Source organism: Aulostomus chinensis, chromosome 8 (assembly GCF_037954235.1).
Source record: "Aulostomus chinensis isolate RoL2024-O1b breed Wild chromosome 8, RoL_Achi_v1.0, whole genome shotgun sequence".
NCBI classification, from domain to species: domain Eukaryota; kingdom Metazoa; phylum Chordata; class Actinopteri; order Syngnathiformes; family Aulostomidae; genus Aulostomus; species Aulostomus chinensis.
In genome coordinates, this window is record NC_141327.1 from 20,331,277 (window position 1) to 20,348,375 (window position 17,099).

The following is a 17,099-nucleotide window of genomic DNA, read 5'->3' on the forward strand; positions in this document are numbered from 1 at the left end:
GACAACACCGAGTCCACATAACGTCAAAGGATTGCAGCAACCATCCATTTATGTGAGTTTAGTGAACACAACTCCGCAGCCATTCGTTCGCCCTCCGAGAGGCTCTTTCGCACGTCAGGGAATGTGGTTACATGTCAGCGCTCCTGCTTGAAACCTAGCAAAGTGAACATGTTGGTGTTCCTGAGGAAGAACTTGAAATAAGAGACGTGTTAAGGGAGTTTTCGGATGAATAAATCTCCCTTTCTCTTGATTTAGTGGTTCTACATTACTCACTCGAGTTTTCTCCATCATAGAATTGTAATTGCCACCTGTTTAGCAAGATGATGGCACTGGCAGGTCTTGATCTTTATAATGGGAGAAATGTTTAATTTGCCAGTTGCCATGTTTAATTTATTTTATTGACGTTTTCTCCCAGATATCTTTTAGTTAGAGTCTTGGAATTTGTCTGAATTTGCCAACAGTCAGGTTTGATCCTTGTGCAATATGCAATATGTTAAAAATAAAAGTATATGTTGGATAAAAATAACTGTTCAATTTCTTTATTCAATGGGCATAGGGTATTAAATGTTTGTGGTCTATGTTAACTGTAAATAATAAAACAGAAAGATGCTTTAATGTACTGTACCTAAAATGTACCCTTTGATATTTCATAAAAAATATATACATTTAACACAGGTCATATCGTCATTGCAATATTGAACAGTGTAATCGCACATCGCATGTTTTCCTGATATCGCCCAGCCCCATTTAAAACCAAACTGTTTTGCTGCAGACATGAGAAAGATTTAAGAAAACATCTTTGTTAGAGTCAAAGAAAAGCACACATAGTGTTTTAATGGGTTTTCAATGAAACCCCCAATATTTACATAAAAATGAACCTTCCCCCTAATATTGCAAGTCGTGTCACAATTGCATTATCAGTCAAAATAAAAATTGTAATATTTATCTATTTTCCAAATGATACATCTGTGGTATTTTGCATGGTGTTATTTTGGTTTTAATACTTGAGCGAGGCATAGGGTGAGGGTAGGGAAGCATGGGTCCTTTTGTGAAGTGACATTAAAGAACTGGCTCACACTGTCTTTAAAAAAAAAAAGAGATCCCAAATCAAAACACACACACACACACACACACACACACACACACACACACACACACACACACACACACACAAAAGCACCATGTCCTTCTACAGTTATTCAAAAACAAATGACTGGCACTTGCTTGCAAATCACTGTGCAGGCTGGAGCATCTCCCCATTTTCTCCAGACGCTTCATACTTTCATTGTAAACTTTGGCAAAAAAAAAAAAAAAAAGATTGTTAACAGAGTGTTGCTGAATAGCTCATTTCCCCCCTACCCTTCCTCTCCTGCAGCAGAAAAGAACAGATTGTAATGCTGTTTCTTTTACAACCAACCTGAGCAAAATGTGAAAAACTAATATCCTTAGAAAGCAGAATGCTGAAAAAAGCGTGATGGCTAATAGACAACTATGTTAAAATGTCAGTTTCATATCTTTGCTTCATCTGAATCTCCCACATATTAGTCAAATGTGCATGACATTTCCTAATTTCTCCAGGTAATTAGTTTACCTCCACAGAAAGAAGTCCTTTTTGGTGGAAATAAAACTCAGTCTTCTAATTATTTTGAAAATGATCCTTTTTTTTTTTTTTTTAAAAAAAGGTCTTTTAATTTCATCTTCACATGCTTCCGAACACTTCCCAGATGAACACACCTTTCTTAATTACCAGAAAAAATTCTACACCACTCTGGAGGGATGATGGATCACGATATGCATCCTTCAAGGCAATTATTCCTTTGTAGCACATGTAATTAAGTAGGAAAATATAATGTAGTGACTTAATTAGGATTAATGGAGCTAATTTGAATGGAAAGATTAAGTGTAGTGTTTTAATGCTCTCATATTTTGTCTCTTTTATTTATTTTATTCAAATCAAAGCCATCTCTGTCTAAAAGTCCTTACTGGCTCTCAACAAACATCAGTCTTTAGAGACTTGCAGGAGAGAGAGGATGCGGTTTACGTCCTTGTAGCAGCTGAACAATCATTATCACACTTTAGCAAATGTGTCGATAAAGCACCATGCAGTCATGTTAGTAAATACATCTCTTGAGCCCATTGAGTGTATCTGCTCATCACCAAATATCAAACAGACATAACTGCCTGTGAACTTTTGAGCAGCTAAAAGGACGAGAGTTGAAACCGCCTTTCTGCCTCAGAGACAAGAGAACACACATCCTGTTTGAGACACGGTGAAAGAAGGACACAATATATGGTGGACACAATATAGGTTTTATAATCATCCCTTCGTGAGGTTATTAAATAATTGTTAGATGTGTAAAAAGCCATCATTTTAGAATCAACCCTTTATCCTGCAAGGAACTATAAGTAGCAACTTCAGCAGACATCTAAAAAGGAGTTGCTATGCGGCTCAGAGTGGTCGGAGACCCACTTGACTTCTATAAATGTTTGAAAACAAAGTCAAGACTTGAGAGCTGACACACTAAACCAGTTTTGGGGATGAATGCACCATTTGGACACTCAGTCTTCTTCAGAGTGATTGAAGACTGCGAATCTTTACACTACGTTGGGATCCGGTCTTCTCATGCTTTAAAAATACAGTTTGTCAGCTCTCTCCCTCTCTCTCTCCCTCTTTTCTGGCAAAAAAAGTGTACCTAATAAATAATAAAGAAACTACCTTAAATGTATGCAGCTATTTGACCTTTTTCTACTGAAAGTGTAGTTATTTATGTGCTCCACATTACACTGATGTACAGCATGTGTGACAGGTGAAGATCAGCCTATAAAGACCGTCGGACTCTAAATCTTCTAATGTTCCCTAAAAAACAACAACAACAACAACAACTGGATGCCAGTCAAGGACTTGAGAGCAGGAGTAATGTGATCTCATGTCCTTGTTCCAGTTAAACTCTGTTTCCGTATGAAATTGATGGACTTGAGAGTAAACAATAGTCAAGGCTCGCAATGACTGAGAGCACTTATACATAGCAAACCTAAATAATGAAGCTGCTTCACACGGTGTAATATATTGGGCTTCCACTGAGGATCCATCACACACACACAGACACAAAAACACCTCCCAGATGAGACTGTATCTGCCGCAGCACTTATTCAGTAATGCCCTTGTGTTGCCGAGCCTTACCAGACAAATACGCACATCAGCTGTTGTCATTAATAATATTGAAAAATTGATGTGTCCATCAATTAGCAGAGCAGTGATTGAGATTGAGTGGGGAGGCATGTCAACGGAATGGCCAACAAGGCTCATCAGACCAGTAACCTTTTGGCAAGAGCAAAATTGGATCAGATGGTTACATTCCATTAAAAATGGTCAAGAAACAGCTTTTGTTCTGTGATGGAGTCCCTTCTTACCTCGAGTCACCAAAAAGCCGTGCTTTGTCATTCAAAGGCATCTTCCTCCGTCTCATACAGACGCTGTTGGGTGGCAAAGTAAGCGACAGCTACGGTTACTGCGTGCGTGCCGTATGCACGACTTTGACTAAAGTGTGTTTGAAAGTTGTTGTTTTTTTTTGCTTCAAACTAACTAGACCTACATGCATCACAGTGATTCAGTATAAGATGTAACCACTGAAAAGGTGTAAATATCGATCATTCAGAATTTTGGATGGAGCAGCAATCTGTGTCTTCACGTCGTGGGGGGTGGAGCCTATCACGGTTGTCACTGGGCGAGAGGCGGGGTTCAACCTGGATCGCCAGTCCAACGCAGGGCCATCAGGAACAATTAGGGGTTTAGTATCTTGCTCAAGGATATTTCAACATCGTCACCGGGGGAAGTGAGGACAACCAGCGACCCTTCGGTTGCTAGACGACCACTCTCCCTCTGGGCCACGCTGCTCCTGTATGTATTTAGTCTTTTATCATTGTTTCCTATATAATTATGTAACGAGGTCATATGCGTTCTTATAACTACATAAAGTAGGTTAATATACTGAGTGAGTTTGCAATGAGGCCCCTCCTCCCTCAGCTCTTCTTTGTTGATCACCGCTAAAAACCTTTGCTGTGGTTTTTAATCTCAAGCCACCCAATGGTTGTTGTAGTCATTTCACCACACAGACACTTAGAGATAGTTGTTTTGGAAGCTTACCTAAGCTAACTTCCTCATGTGCATTGACATGGGATACGTTCATGTCTGGACAGGACAGGATTTTACTTAAGACTGAACTCAACTAATTATGTTTTTGTAAAGCATTATAAACAGTTTACGATCAGGGTCACATTTACAGCATGGAGTGTCATTATGGTCAGTTCCTTGTTGTAAATTTTGATATACACCCACTGTTAAGTCTGGCACCCCAACCTTTCCCCTTACATGGATTTTCTCAATATATACTGCAATCAGAAACATTGTATCTCACATTGAAACACATGGGTTTATGTCAGGGTTATCTGAAAGGGCTGCAAGGTCTAACACAGATCCCAGCGGCTGCTGTGTGTGTGTGTGTGTGTGTGTGTGTGTGTGTGTGTGTGTGTGTGTGTGTGTGTGTGTGTGTGTGTGTGTGTGTGTGTCCATGTAAGAAAAATGGCTCAATGAGAAAGCGTCAGTATTTGATGGGTCGGGAGTGTCGTTATTTGACATTGTGAACGTATTGTCTGATGATTTGCAGATACGACAGACAGACACATAAATCACAGATTAAATTAAATGAGTTGTCATTGTAAATGCTGTACGAACTTTCCCAGATGTATCGCCGAATTCTCCTGTAGATCCCTAAAATCTAACTTCTACAAATTTGACAGAGGAGGGCAGCTTTGTTTTTGTTTTTTTTGATTTTAAGCTATTCATGTTGCAAAGTATCCCTGAATTCTATATCATTTCATGTAAATGTCCAATGGAGATGAGAGGTGAAACATCCAACCAGCCTACAAAGCATTCTTTGTATGATTGTGTTAGTGTAATGCCCATAGAGGAAAAAGGTTAAACACATTCTGGAAGACACCAGCTACTCTTGGAGTCTCTCCTCTCCCTCAGCTTTTCTAATGTCTTAGCATAAAGCAAAGACAGTCGAAATTCCTATTTTCAAAGATTACTAACTTCAATATACCAATTGTTCTCATTGGAGAAGGAAAGTGTGTGATTTCGTCTAGAAGGACATGCAGCAACCATATGTTTAGGTCTACACAAGAATGTGTGTGTATGTGTGCGCTGGTGTGTCTACACTTCAGCCTGTCTGACACTCCTCTTGTTAGTTTGCAAATGGCCTGTCCTATAAATGACAGGCAGACACATGGGAGTGTGAATTAAAATTCACCTCTAATCACTCTCTAATTCACCTCCTGTCACTCTGGAGGCTCCCCTCACAGCCCTGTTTCTGCTACATAAGCGCTTTGTAGGTGAATGCTGATGTGAGGAATTTGAGCATAAGAAATTCTATCTCACTCACACACACACACACATACACACACACAAGATCAAGATTTTCAGTGGCTAAGATAGCCTGCGGCAGGTCCACATTGACTAGAAGACACCTCAACTCAATGCAGAGTCATCGCAGTGACTCATAGCTGAATACAAGCGTGGACGTGTGCGCAACATATACTGTAATCTTTTGACTTATTTTTTTGTGTGGTCTTTTTGTTCAACACAATACACAAATCCTCCTAAATTCTACAGCTATTTGTGCGGTGACATTTTTCAAGTGTGGGAAGTACAGTGCATGTAAAAGCAATTTTAAACCCTGATTTCAGCAGCAGTGGGGTTGAAATCAGAGGTAAGGCTAGAAAGTACTATGGAGTCCATTTATTAAGAGTGTAGAATCTTGAATCCTTTCACAATTTCCTCTCATGTTGTCTCACAAAGGCTACAACAGGATTTCTGGGAAAGATTTCTCTTGGCAAGTGGTTATGTGAAAAAATAAAGGCTTCATTTCGACTAGAAACTGCAACCTATATCAGTGGCATGCTTTGTTTTGACATAATTACTTCAGTAATCTAAAAATGTATTTTTTCCATCCTCTGGGCCTAAAGGGCACATGTCGATTGTAACAGTGCTATTACGATCTAATTCAATAAAGCCAAAACAGAATTTTTCATTATTTCTGTGTGACAAAAAAAGAAAGGATTGGGGTGGGGGGATGGGGTGGTAGTGGTTAGTGAGCACCTACCTGATTGTTCTGGGAGGTTGTGACATGAAAATGTTGAGAAACGCAGTACATCCACCTCTTCTGATTCTGTAGTGATTGAAATGAGCACAAAAGGGAGTTTGTCTTAGTTTTTATCATCTTTAATTTCATCCATGAGTATTTTTATTAGCCTGAAAGAGCTAATAAAAATGAAATACTAAAGTATCTGAATCAATATGGAAGCCAGGTTTGACAATGCGATGATTGTCACAGTGACATCCAACCACTGATAAAGATTTTAACAACAGAAGACTAGCCTATTGTTGTAAAACAATTGAAGAAATGGAGCTGCATTCTGTTATAAATTCTTACACACCTGTAATATTTTCATTTCTCACATATTACAAAATAACATGTCACATACACCTTAGAGGCTGGTTTATAGTTATGTGTTGGCTTGTTCTTATGTTATTTTGCTCAGACTTGCCAAGGTGGGCACGCGTGCTCAGACTTGCTTCTCCTGACGTGCTTGGTCAGCCCACAACCATTGTTTAACTCCCTTCATTTCAGCAAGTAAAAGCAGAGACATAAAAATTCCTGGTAAAATAAAACGTCTGGATTTCATTTGTTGTTCCGTCTCAAGTTTGAAGGTGAATGTCATTGTCAGATTTTGCCATGTTTTCTCCAAAGTGATAAATTCAGATTTTATGTGTACTCTAAAATACAAATGACGCTCAAGTAAAGTACATGTGTCCAGCAACGCTGCCCAAGCAACAAAACCTGCCCAAGTCTTAAAACTACCTCACTGTGGTTCCTGGTATAGCAAATGTCTCCAAGACCACAATACATGCCAATAACACACAGAAGGACTCAGGCACAGTCATTGGAACAAGTTTTGGTCATCTGTATGGCTACAACAGCGATCACTAGAAGTAACAGTATAATTTTACTACTAATGGACATCTCACGTTGTAACTCCAAAAGAAGATGATGATCAGACCTACACGATTCACTCCAGTTAATGTGTGTGGTTTTGATTTTATTATACTTGGAGATCATATATCTGACTATGTAACAAGGTAGCACAGTGCTCCTAACAGCTTGAGGTTGTCAGACCATGACAGAAAAACATTTAATACATGGGGTAAATAGTTTGATGAGAAAAGATGCTTCTGAGACTTGCAATACGAACAAGGGATTTGCAGCAGATTAATATCTGTGTGTGTATGTGTGTGTGTGTGTGTGTGTGTCTGAGAGTGACTGTGTGTGTGTTAGAGAGAGACATTTACAGAAACACACAGATGGGTGTAGGCAGTTTGCCGCAGTAACTGTAAGTTATTAGTCAGAGAGGACTAAAGCTGAACTTAATCATTTGTCACCTTGAGATGTAACACAGTGAGGTAAACACAAATCAGAGCTCTAGTAGGTATCATCACTGAGATTACATGACATTATTGGCTTACAGGGGCACCACTGTAATTATAATGCAATATGACAGTTGCATTTCATCTAGCATGAGCTTGAAAGAAGCACGGGGATTGAAAAAGATACATCCTCCAAGGGTAGAGCAAAGGTTTTGCTGCATAGTTTATTCAAATGAGTCATCATCCGCATTAAAAAAAGAAAAGAAGCTCCAACGGAGATATTCCTTCGCCTTTGTGTCCAATATACATGACACTTATGCTCGGGATTAACTGGTAACATCTTTGGAATAAATTAGGCCAAATTTGCATTTATCTCTTTAAATAAACTATTAAGGACATTTGTAAGCAGGCATCAGCTAGGTGAGCAACAATAGCCATGTTAAGTATTTAATGTATGAATTAATGTTGATCAAACTGCACCAGTGTAAACACTGCAAAGCAATGAATTGATGGTTGTTTTTTGAGCAGGTTCCTGCTGGAACGTTACTACATACTAAACAGGAGTAATAAGTACCAAGTACTTTTAACATTAACACGGTTGCATTTTGCTCTGCTTCCACAATGGCAGAGTTTCACTTCCACTTTGATTTAGCCTCATAAGTGCATCTGTAAAAATATCTGCCGACAAATGTAACTGTCTTTCATTAGGTGGATTCATCAATATGAGTAACCTTGAGGACAGTTGGACTTCTTTGTAAACTTATTTTGTTGCATCCATTTTCTAATTTCCCTGTAGAAATTGATGGTGTCTCACAGTACAGCTTCCTACCTGCTGCTTCAAAATTAAGTGAAATAAAATAAAACAGGTTAAAAAAAGTGGAAATTTGAAATATGGTGTAGAAGTCTTTATTATTACATGCAATGCAAGTATATTTGAGTCAGATAGGATTGTTATTCAATAGTGACAACAATAGAGTGTAGGAAAAGTGTAAACCAACATTTTAGGATAACATCAGTTTGGTATCAAGAACGTTCCACTTTTGAAAGTTCCTGTCAGGAAGTTTGATAAATGCTCAGATGGAGCTCTTCAAGTCAAGTCAGGAAAAACCATTACAGCACTTTCCCTAAACCTCCTTGCCCCAAACACAACAGAAAAAGCTTTGAGAACTGATGTTGGGTGCAAGATGTTGTTTTTTGCGTGTGTGAGCGTGCATGTGTGTTTTTCTTTTTTTTTCAACGTGAGTCACACGTGGTGTTCATTCTCCATTCCTGCTGCGACAAAAAAGGCCTTGGTTGAAAAGGTCTTACAAAAAAACTTTGATCCAGCCAAGCAACAAGACTTGTCAAAAGAAAAAAAACCTTTATACCACAAGGTTACCAACACTAAGATGTTCATCTTCAAGAGATATTTCAACTCTTACTATGGTAAACCTTAGAACAAGGTGAGAAAACAAAATAATAAATATGACAATCCATTTTAAAGGTCTGCTAAAAGTTTTGTATGCTAAAAAAACGAAATATTTTTCTCAGGTTTGTTTTTAACTTTTGAAATCAGGTCTCTCCTTGTCATACTAATTCCTGCCACAAGAGGCTGCAGTGCACCACTTCATCTATCCATCCATCCATTTTCTTCCGCTTCGCGGGGGGGGCTGGAGCCTATCCCAGCAGCTTTGGGGCGAGAGGAAGGGTTTGCCCTGGATGGGTCGCCAGTCCATTGCAGGGCCAACACATACAGACAGACAACCATTCACACTCACAGTCACACCTGCAGTCAATTTAGAGTATCAATCAGCCTCGTCCCCTCTTGATGTCTTTGGACTGTGAGAGGAAGCTGGAGTACCAGAGAGAACCCACGCAGGAACAGGGAGAACATGCAGACTCCACACAGAAAGATCCCGTGCCTGAGCTAAGACTTGAACATGGAACCTTCTTGCCGTGAGACGACAGCGCTAACCACTGCACCACCTGGCCGCCCACCACTTCATCTAAGACAAGCAAATACAATATGAAAGCTTTCACGTTTTCTTCCCGGCGTGGGGGTCAGACAGTTGGTTTAATAAAGTTGGACTCGAACCTTGGAACTCTTATTCCGCTGAGTTAAAGCTATTGCGAGGCTTTTTTGTCTCCATCTTCTGGTAGTGACAATTAATACTAACCACTGTCCACGTGTACTCACCCTGCACCACAGTTTACTCTGTAGTTACTGCTGTGGATATTCTATTTCGAGCAATAACATGTTGAAAGTGTAGAACGCATGCATAATTAACTTTTAATCCAAACTTAACTTAGCAGATGGCTACGAGGATGTAGCTATCAGAAGTCTCCAGTGCACGTGCTCTGCCCGTAGAGCGGCACGAGATTAGCCTGGTGGTGGTGAGCTTAATGAGCGCCGGGTTAACTCATTTGAATACGGGCTTCAATGTGAGGAACATTCTGAAGAAAGCAACCAGATATTTATTCATAAACAGAGGAAGCAATTAAGATCAGAGTTAGAAAATAATCAATGATGTGTTCTCTGAGGGCTTACTAATTCTACTATGATTCATCAGTAAAAGAAATTAACCAAAAATGAGGTAATATGAGATATATTAATATATGATAGACTGACATGACAGTTTTGCATTTCATGCTAATGAAATAAACTTCATTCAATTCAATCACTTTGTCAATGGTTCATCCTGTCTGCTGCTGTTGGGTTCTGTGTGTGTTATTTTTACAAAAGCAGAGGAAACAGCACATATTCTCAGAACACGTCGACATTTACAAAATGACACCGTCACAGTTCTTTTGTTCATGAGTCACGAGTGCCAACTAAGATGTAATTGATCAGACGTCAGGAAAATGATGCAGCCATCTGTAGGATCTGAAGTTCCATTGACATATTTACCGTCCAGCCAAAAAGGGACATCCAAGGCGGACCATTTGATTGTCCACAAGAGGTATCATTTATGACTGATGCCACATTTACCGTTACCTTGTGCATTCCTGGGAGGATGGCTTTTACCTAATGACATTGATCTTTTGTTGTTGTTTTTTTTTACTTTTTTTTCCCCCAAATGCACCCTATGCTATCCAATGCATCATTCATTGAGAAAATAGTAGTGTGAGTTCATTTAGAAAATCAGTTATGATTGATATACTGTATCCAGAAAACATGAGTTAAAAATATTTGTAAAAAGAAAATCTGTAATCCCCATAGCAACATTGGTAACCTGTACAAAAATGAAAGAATGCAGTGTAAATGATAGTGTTCGACACACTTGACTGTCTTTATATCAGGGGAAAGAAGGGCTAAATAATTCCCTCAGAACCCGAGTATACCGTAACAGAAAGGAGAGGAGAAAGTTAATTGGCTGTCTCCTGGCCAACTGGGATCTCAATTCACTTTAACAAGAACCACTAATTATAGGGCACAATGCACAGCTATCTCTTGGCTCACTGCATACTTTGCAGGTCAGAAAATCAGATGCTCCTTGTAAAATCAAAGCAAAACACATCATGGAGGAGAGGCTTTAATTAGCCTTCACTCTCCAAAGCTTGGATGTCTGAAAACATGTTGAGCTATTTCAGACTGGGCCACTCAGCAATTCCATATTGTAAAATTGTAGGCTATATAACAATTAACTTTGGTGGGATGGCTTAGTTCACAGGGCGTCTATGTCATACTAGCAATTATGAGCGTATGGAACGGCGGCTTTAACCTCAGAATGAGCCAGCAGCTGACATGTTAACAGCAACAGATTACTGTTGTAAATATATGGGAGCAATGAATAGAAGGGAAGCAACATAGAACTGTTGCATTGCAGTGGCTCATGCTTCCAGGGGATTTTTGAGCAATAAAATCAGCTCTTCCATGATTCCGTTTCAACCAAATTTTCCCCTCAAATTGTTCCTGAGTTACATTTGAGGTCACAGTGAACTTGACCTTTGACCACTAAAATCTTTTCAGTGTTTTCCCAATCTGTTTCGTGAATCCCAGTGGTCCTGGGGATGGTGGAGGTGATTTAGTTGATGGTTCAGAAAGCAAGCGGCCTCCAAAGCCTGCCTGAACATTAACATGATTAAATGTCTCCAAATAATGCCAAATAAAACCAAAAACTGCATTAACGCGTAAGAAACCAACTTTTCCAATCCAGATGACTACGGAGGTCAACCATCTTCACATAAGTGAGTTATTAGAAGCCAGAGGTGGCAATGTTTTGAAGGAGGGAGAGGAGCTCACTCAAATCAACTACTTTAGCTGCATGATGGCTACTTGTCAATCACTGGGCTCCAAAGCATTGTTTTAGCAATAAATGGGATCACATACATGATGAAAATACTGCTCTACGATTGAAGAGGCCTTAACAATAGCAATTGAGATAATAACTCAGCAGTGAAATGTTTACCACAGTATTATGCAGAAGAGTTGACAAAAACCAAATGCAGGCCGACAACAGACCTGCTAACTGAAAAAAGGGGAACGCACTAAATTCTTGGGGGTGTATTTAGTCTTCAGGTCAGTGGGGAGCTGAAAGGGACGTGGGGAAGAAGGGAATACGTCTAGAGCTGTCTAAAGGGATAGGGGTGGGATAAGGACAGGCGTTGCATGCGAGATGAGGACAAGAACAGCAGACGTTTCCAACGGACCTCAATAAAGCAGTAGAGCAAGACTGACAGCGTCGCTAAGATCTGGAACAGTAATGGAGTTGAGGCCCAGTGTTTGTGGCAGCAGTGATTGAAAGTGATGAACAGCAGCTTGGCACCTGACACCTGCACACCTGATCCCACTCCTGTAATCAAGCACACACACAAACACACTGAGAAAGAGACGCCACTGCGAAGGAGGAGGAGGAGACCCGGGGCTACAAACGCAGTAATAAATCAAATGAGAAGTAGGGTCATTTTCTCTTACATCTATACCATCATACACCACTAGAGTCGCCCCCCACTGGCCATGAGAGACTGCAGGTTGTTGGCACTTCTGACCTAGATGGATAAAAGGCTTCTAGTGAAAAAAAGATGAGTCATCCGTCCCTTTGTAGTTCCTTTCCTTGGCTATTATATTTTCAGTGATCATGTCAGCATGCTAACAGGTTAGCCAAATATTAAGTCAGCTTTCATCAGCAGTGCTCCTGCAGGGGTACCCAAACTTTTTTTCCTTGGTGAGCCAAAACTGAAAGAGAATGGCGGGCCACAAGTCAAAAGCAAACACATTCTGTGCTGTTGAAATGCCTGAAGTCTGTGTATCTCTGCTGTCTCTTGAATGCGTCTCTAACTTATAAACTGATGTCCTACATAAAGTGTCACTACATCTGATCAAGTGGGGAGAAAATAATTCATTATTGAAGACACACATTTATACATATTTAAAGTGGGTTTTTTTTTTTTACCTCATAAAAAATAGCGTAAACTGTGACTTACAGTAAAAAATAAATAAAATTTCTGTTTTAAATCGTATGGCTGTTATTTATTTACATCTGGCGGACCAAATTAAACCTCCCAGCAGGCTAATTTTGGCCCCCAAACTGCATTTTGGCCAGCCCTGGCTATTGTGAGCATGTCAGCATGCACAAAGACCTTTGAAATCCCTCTTACTTTGGTCCCTTTTGCATTTGTGCAATAAAATAGTTAACACAAACAGGTTGTATGTGTCCTCTTGTCACATTTACATGCCACTGTTAACAGGACTGCTGTGATCCAATTATAGAATAGAATAGAATAGTATTGGAGATGTAAAGAAAGATATGAATCAATTTCAATCAATTGTCATTTAATAGACCTTTATGAAAAAAATTCAGGTATCTCCAAAAATGTAGTCACCAGAAGTGTAAAGCGGAGACGCCACGTACTGCATGTCTAACAGTAAATGGAAGACAAGGGGCTCAGGAGGGATGAAAATTGTGTGTGCTATACCTGTTTCCAGAATACACTCAGTATTTATACAACAGAGAGCATCGAGGTTGAAATGTCCTCACATGGCCCACCGTACTGCAGAGCGAGAGATTGCAGTGTTGATAGCGGTATGATGTCATGATCAAAGAGCATCACGCACTACAAATACAAGGCATTCGTGGAGCTGAATTTTAATGTAAAAACTATCTCTACTACATACACACAGCATCTACATATGTTAAAACTGAGCATGGAGGCTGTGAGATGGGAGTTCACAGGTCACGTGTGTATATTGTTTTAATTGTACAGGTATACACTGGTTCATTTAATTTAAAACAAAAAGTTATTCTTCTAAATATCTGACAACATTAAGAAAACTTTTCCCAGAGTTTTAAAAGTAATAGATTATGTCTCCATTTTATAATTAACTGTAGAGGAATTGCTGCCGTTTCATCTTCACCGAAGTTAGTAAAGCGGGAACTTCACAGAGAGCGGTCATGGTTTTGCTCTTGACCCCTGTTAATCACAGACTTCCTAATGATTTGAAGTGAAACAAAGTCTGTTTGAAGACACTGAAGCACGGCTCTTCATTGACTCCGTGCTTCTTGTGAGGCAATGTTTTCAATAATCTTAATGAATCTATTTCAGCGGTGGTTTCTAAGCTTTTGTTAAGGTTCCTGTACCCCCTTAAAAATTCCCCCCACCTGCCGCCCTACTGTACCTTCACAAATGGGGCAACAACTACCGGTGGCTAAAGGCTAGCATAGCTAACATAATGCTAGCTCCAGAGGCCCTGGAGCAAATGGATTTGATAGTCTCAGACTCGGTCTTCAGCTGGTTTATACCACCCTCTGACTGTTTCAACCATATTCGAGCAAGTTTGGTAACATATTGGATACAGAAGAGTTTTTTTTCCAGGTAAAAAAAAATCCTACTCCGTGTTCACCTCTAGAAGACCCGCCCACAACCCTTCTCTCCCTCTGATTGGCTGTTTGGTGCCTATAGACTTGTGGGCTGGAATAGATCAGGGTCAATCAGAGGAACAGAAGTAGGACTTAATAGGAAACACATTAAACTGCTCTATTTTTTTAAGATTATGAGAGGAGAAGCTATAACAGATGTATTAATTATATTAATTAATGTATTTGCATACCACTGACATAACTGCGTGTACTCCCAGTATGGGAAATCACGATAATGAAAAAGAGTTTACTTTCATCAAAAGAGATAGACGAAAAGACAAATTCATCAGGTGTGCTGAGTCTTTTCATATATAATGCTGGACCTTCCTGAAGCTAATATAACTAAACCTGTCACAGTTGTCCTTTAAGGCTCCTTGAAATTTCCCTTCGCAAAATAAGTCTATATAATTTCATGTGAAGCTATTTACAGTATGATGCATTACGTAACTCTCCTTTTCTGGAAACGACAGGGAACACATTGATGCATAATTATGAATTATTTAGAAACTGATATCATATTCACTTTGATAAACCCAGTTCATCTGCAATGCAATGCAGACTAAAATGATACGACTAAAAAATGTATACTCACATACACATGCCAGCGACAAATTAAAGGAAAAAATGAGTAAAGTCACTTATGAGCGCCCACATGAGCGCTAGAGGATATTTCATTTTCCTCCTGTAGAACCACCTTTCACAATGACAACCCACTTAGCTCACCACAATTTGGTGCAGCTTTCAGACAAGACCATAATCATGCAGGTCAGCGTCGTGATCCAGGATCAGCCGAGACGCTGATAATAACCAGGCAGCGTGCTGAGGCTACCCACTGTGAACCTACAGGAAAAGAGACCCACATGTAGGTTATCCACCTTTCTAGTAAAAAAGAAAAAAGGTGCTTTGTCTCATTATTTTGATGGTTGGACTATTAATCCCTCACTTCAGCTCCGTAATTGCATTTTGACTCTATCTGGGATCAAATTTCCCTTTTACCCCACCATCCCTCTCTCTACACAACTTGCTCTGCAGCAGGTGTAGCGTACAGTTAGCAACCAAGGTTTGGGCTCCTGATGGAAGCTTATTCCAAGTAAAATTACAGTCTTCAGCCACCTGAGTCTGCTTCAAATGTCAGCAATTCACCGGCTCATGGAAAGGGCGGGGGAGAGCAGAGTTAAATGTCAAGTAATGCTTTTTAAACTAATTGCCTTCAGTGTCTTTCGAGAAGCCACTGTAGGCTGGAGCTGATTAGAAAAGGCAGCTTCATGAATCTGACCACCTGATGAGCAGATGGCTATTGTTGCACTCTTGTGGAAAAATTGCAGCGGCCTAACACGACTGCTGCCGTGAAGGGCCAATCAGGGTGCTCATTTCTGTGATAGGGCACATTTTATCTGGTGTAGCTGCCATTTTGTCAGGACACATGATATTCATATTCACTCCCTCAGGCTCAGATGACTACCCCTTCACCAATTTTAGATGTTATTGTTTGTGTGTACACCAGATCACAAAAAAAATAGATTTTTATAATTTAGTGGAAGGACGAATCTGATCCAGTAATTGTTCTATTTTTATTTTCAAGTAATATTTTCTCTCCCCACATTTTGATGATTTTCTCAGAAAATAAGATAGTAATCGGGTTATTTTGTCTGCAGAACAGGAATAACATGCACATCTCACCTCAGCTCTACTCAGGCTTCTCCGCTTTTGCCTTTTTTTTTTTTTAAATCCATTGTAACATGGAAATTTTTCGGTTATTTCCCTTTGCTGTATTCAGGAGGTAGAAGCAGCGAGGGGAGGGCACGACTCACATTAGCATGTTACATATTACATGTAACCTCCACCATGTTTTTTTTGCATTTTTTTCAGTATCTTTTTCATATGTTATTTCTATCTAACCAGGCTATACTGTATATAGGACACATATCTTTGGTTGTTACTTTGTTACTTTAAAAGCTAGGCTTTGAACACGATAAGCCAGTTGTGACAGCTGCATGGCAAGTATTGATCAAATGAAAATATCGGGAGAAATCTCAACACATCACGATCACACACTTCTTTGTCAGACGCACGCCTTTTTATTGTAGGAATAATACAATGCTGCAGTTTTCACACAGCTACCACAACCGAAGGCATTCACTATCCCCAGGCTAGCTGATTATAAGCGACCTCGCCCACACATCTGAAACCAACCCAGAGGGAATCTCACTCCTTAAATGTGAGAATGGCAAAGCAATTTAATGATCCGCCGACAATCTTTTCCTGTTGCCTTTTAATGGTTTAACTGCTCACCTTGATGCAGTGACGTTGAAGGGTGTGAGTGCTCCATTGTTGAGTGTGATACTGATGGAGAGAGAACATTTCTTTTCTTACTCCTATGGACGTTGAGTGTGAGTGATGTTTCACTGGTTCTCTTCCAGTTAGAGGAGAGAGTTGCATGTACTCAACCAGTGCACACAGAATCACTGATTAAAAACACGTCACCTGAAGAACTTTTTAACACTTTTACTGATGAGGACACTGGAAACAAAACACAAAAACAAACAATCACAAAGTGCTATCCCAAGAACATAAGTGTTTTGTTTTTTTAACTTAAAAAAAAGGCCAAAGCAAAGGAACTAAAAGCGTAAGCCACAAAATGAAAGCTAAAGAAGAAAATACAAACACAAGCAAAGCACAGCCAACAGATGACCCCAACAGAAACACACAAAGCAACAAACTCTAGACATCTTCGGGCACAACAAAGGTCAATTCAGACAGAGGGGACTTCAGTTGCTTTG

At 39.8% G+C, this 17,099-nt stretch overlaps 1 long non-coding RNA gene across 2 annotated transcripts in view; it reads right to left on the reverse strand.

The window, feature by feature from the left end:
- Positions 1-17,099, reverse strand: part of LOC147257552 (uncharacterized) — a 106,544-nt gene that overhangs the window by 23,252 nt on the left and 66,193 nt on the right. For both annotated transcript variants that reach the window (XR_015117482.1, XR_015117481.1), the window contains exon 3: positions 6,162-6,227. This is a non-coding gene — a long non-coding RNA (uncharacterized LOC147257552). The remainder of the gene's footprint in view (positions 1-6,161; positions 6,228-17,099) is intronic.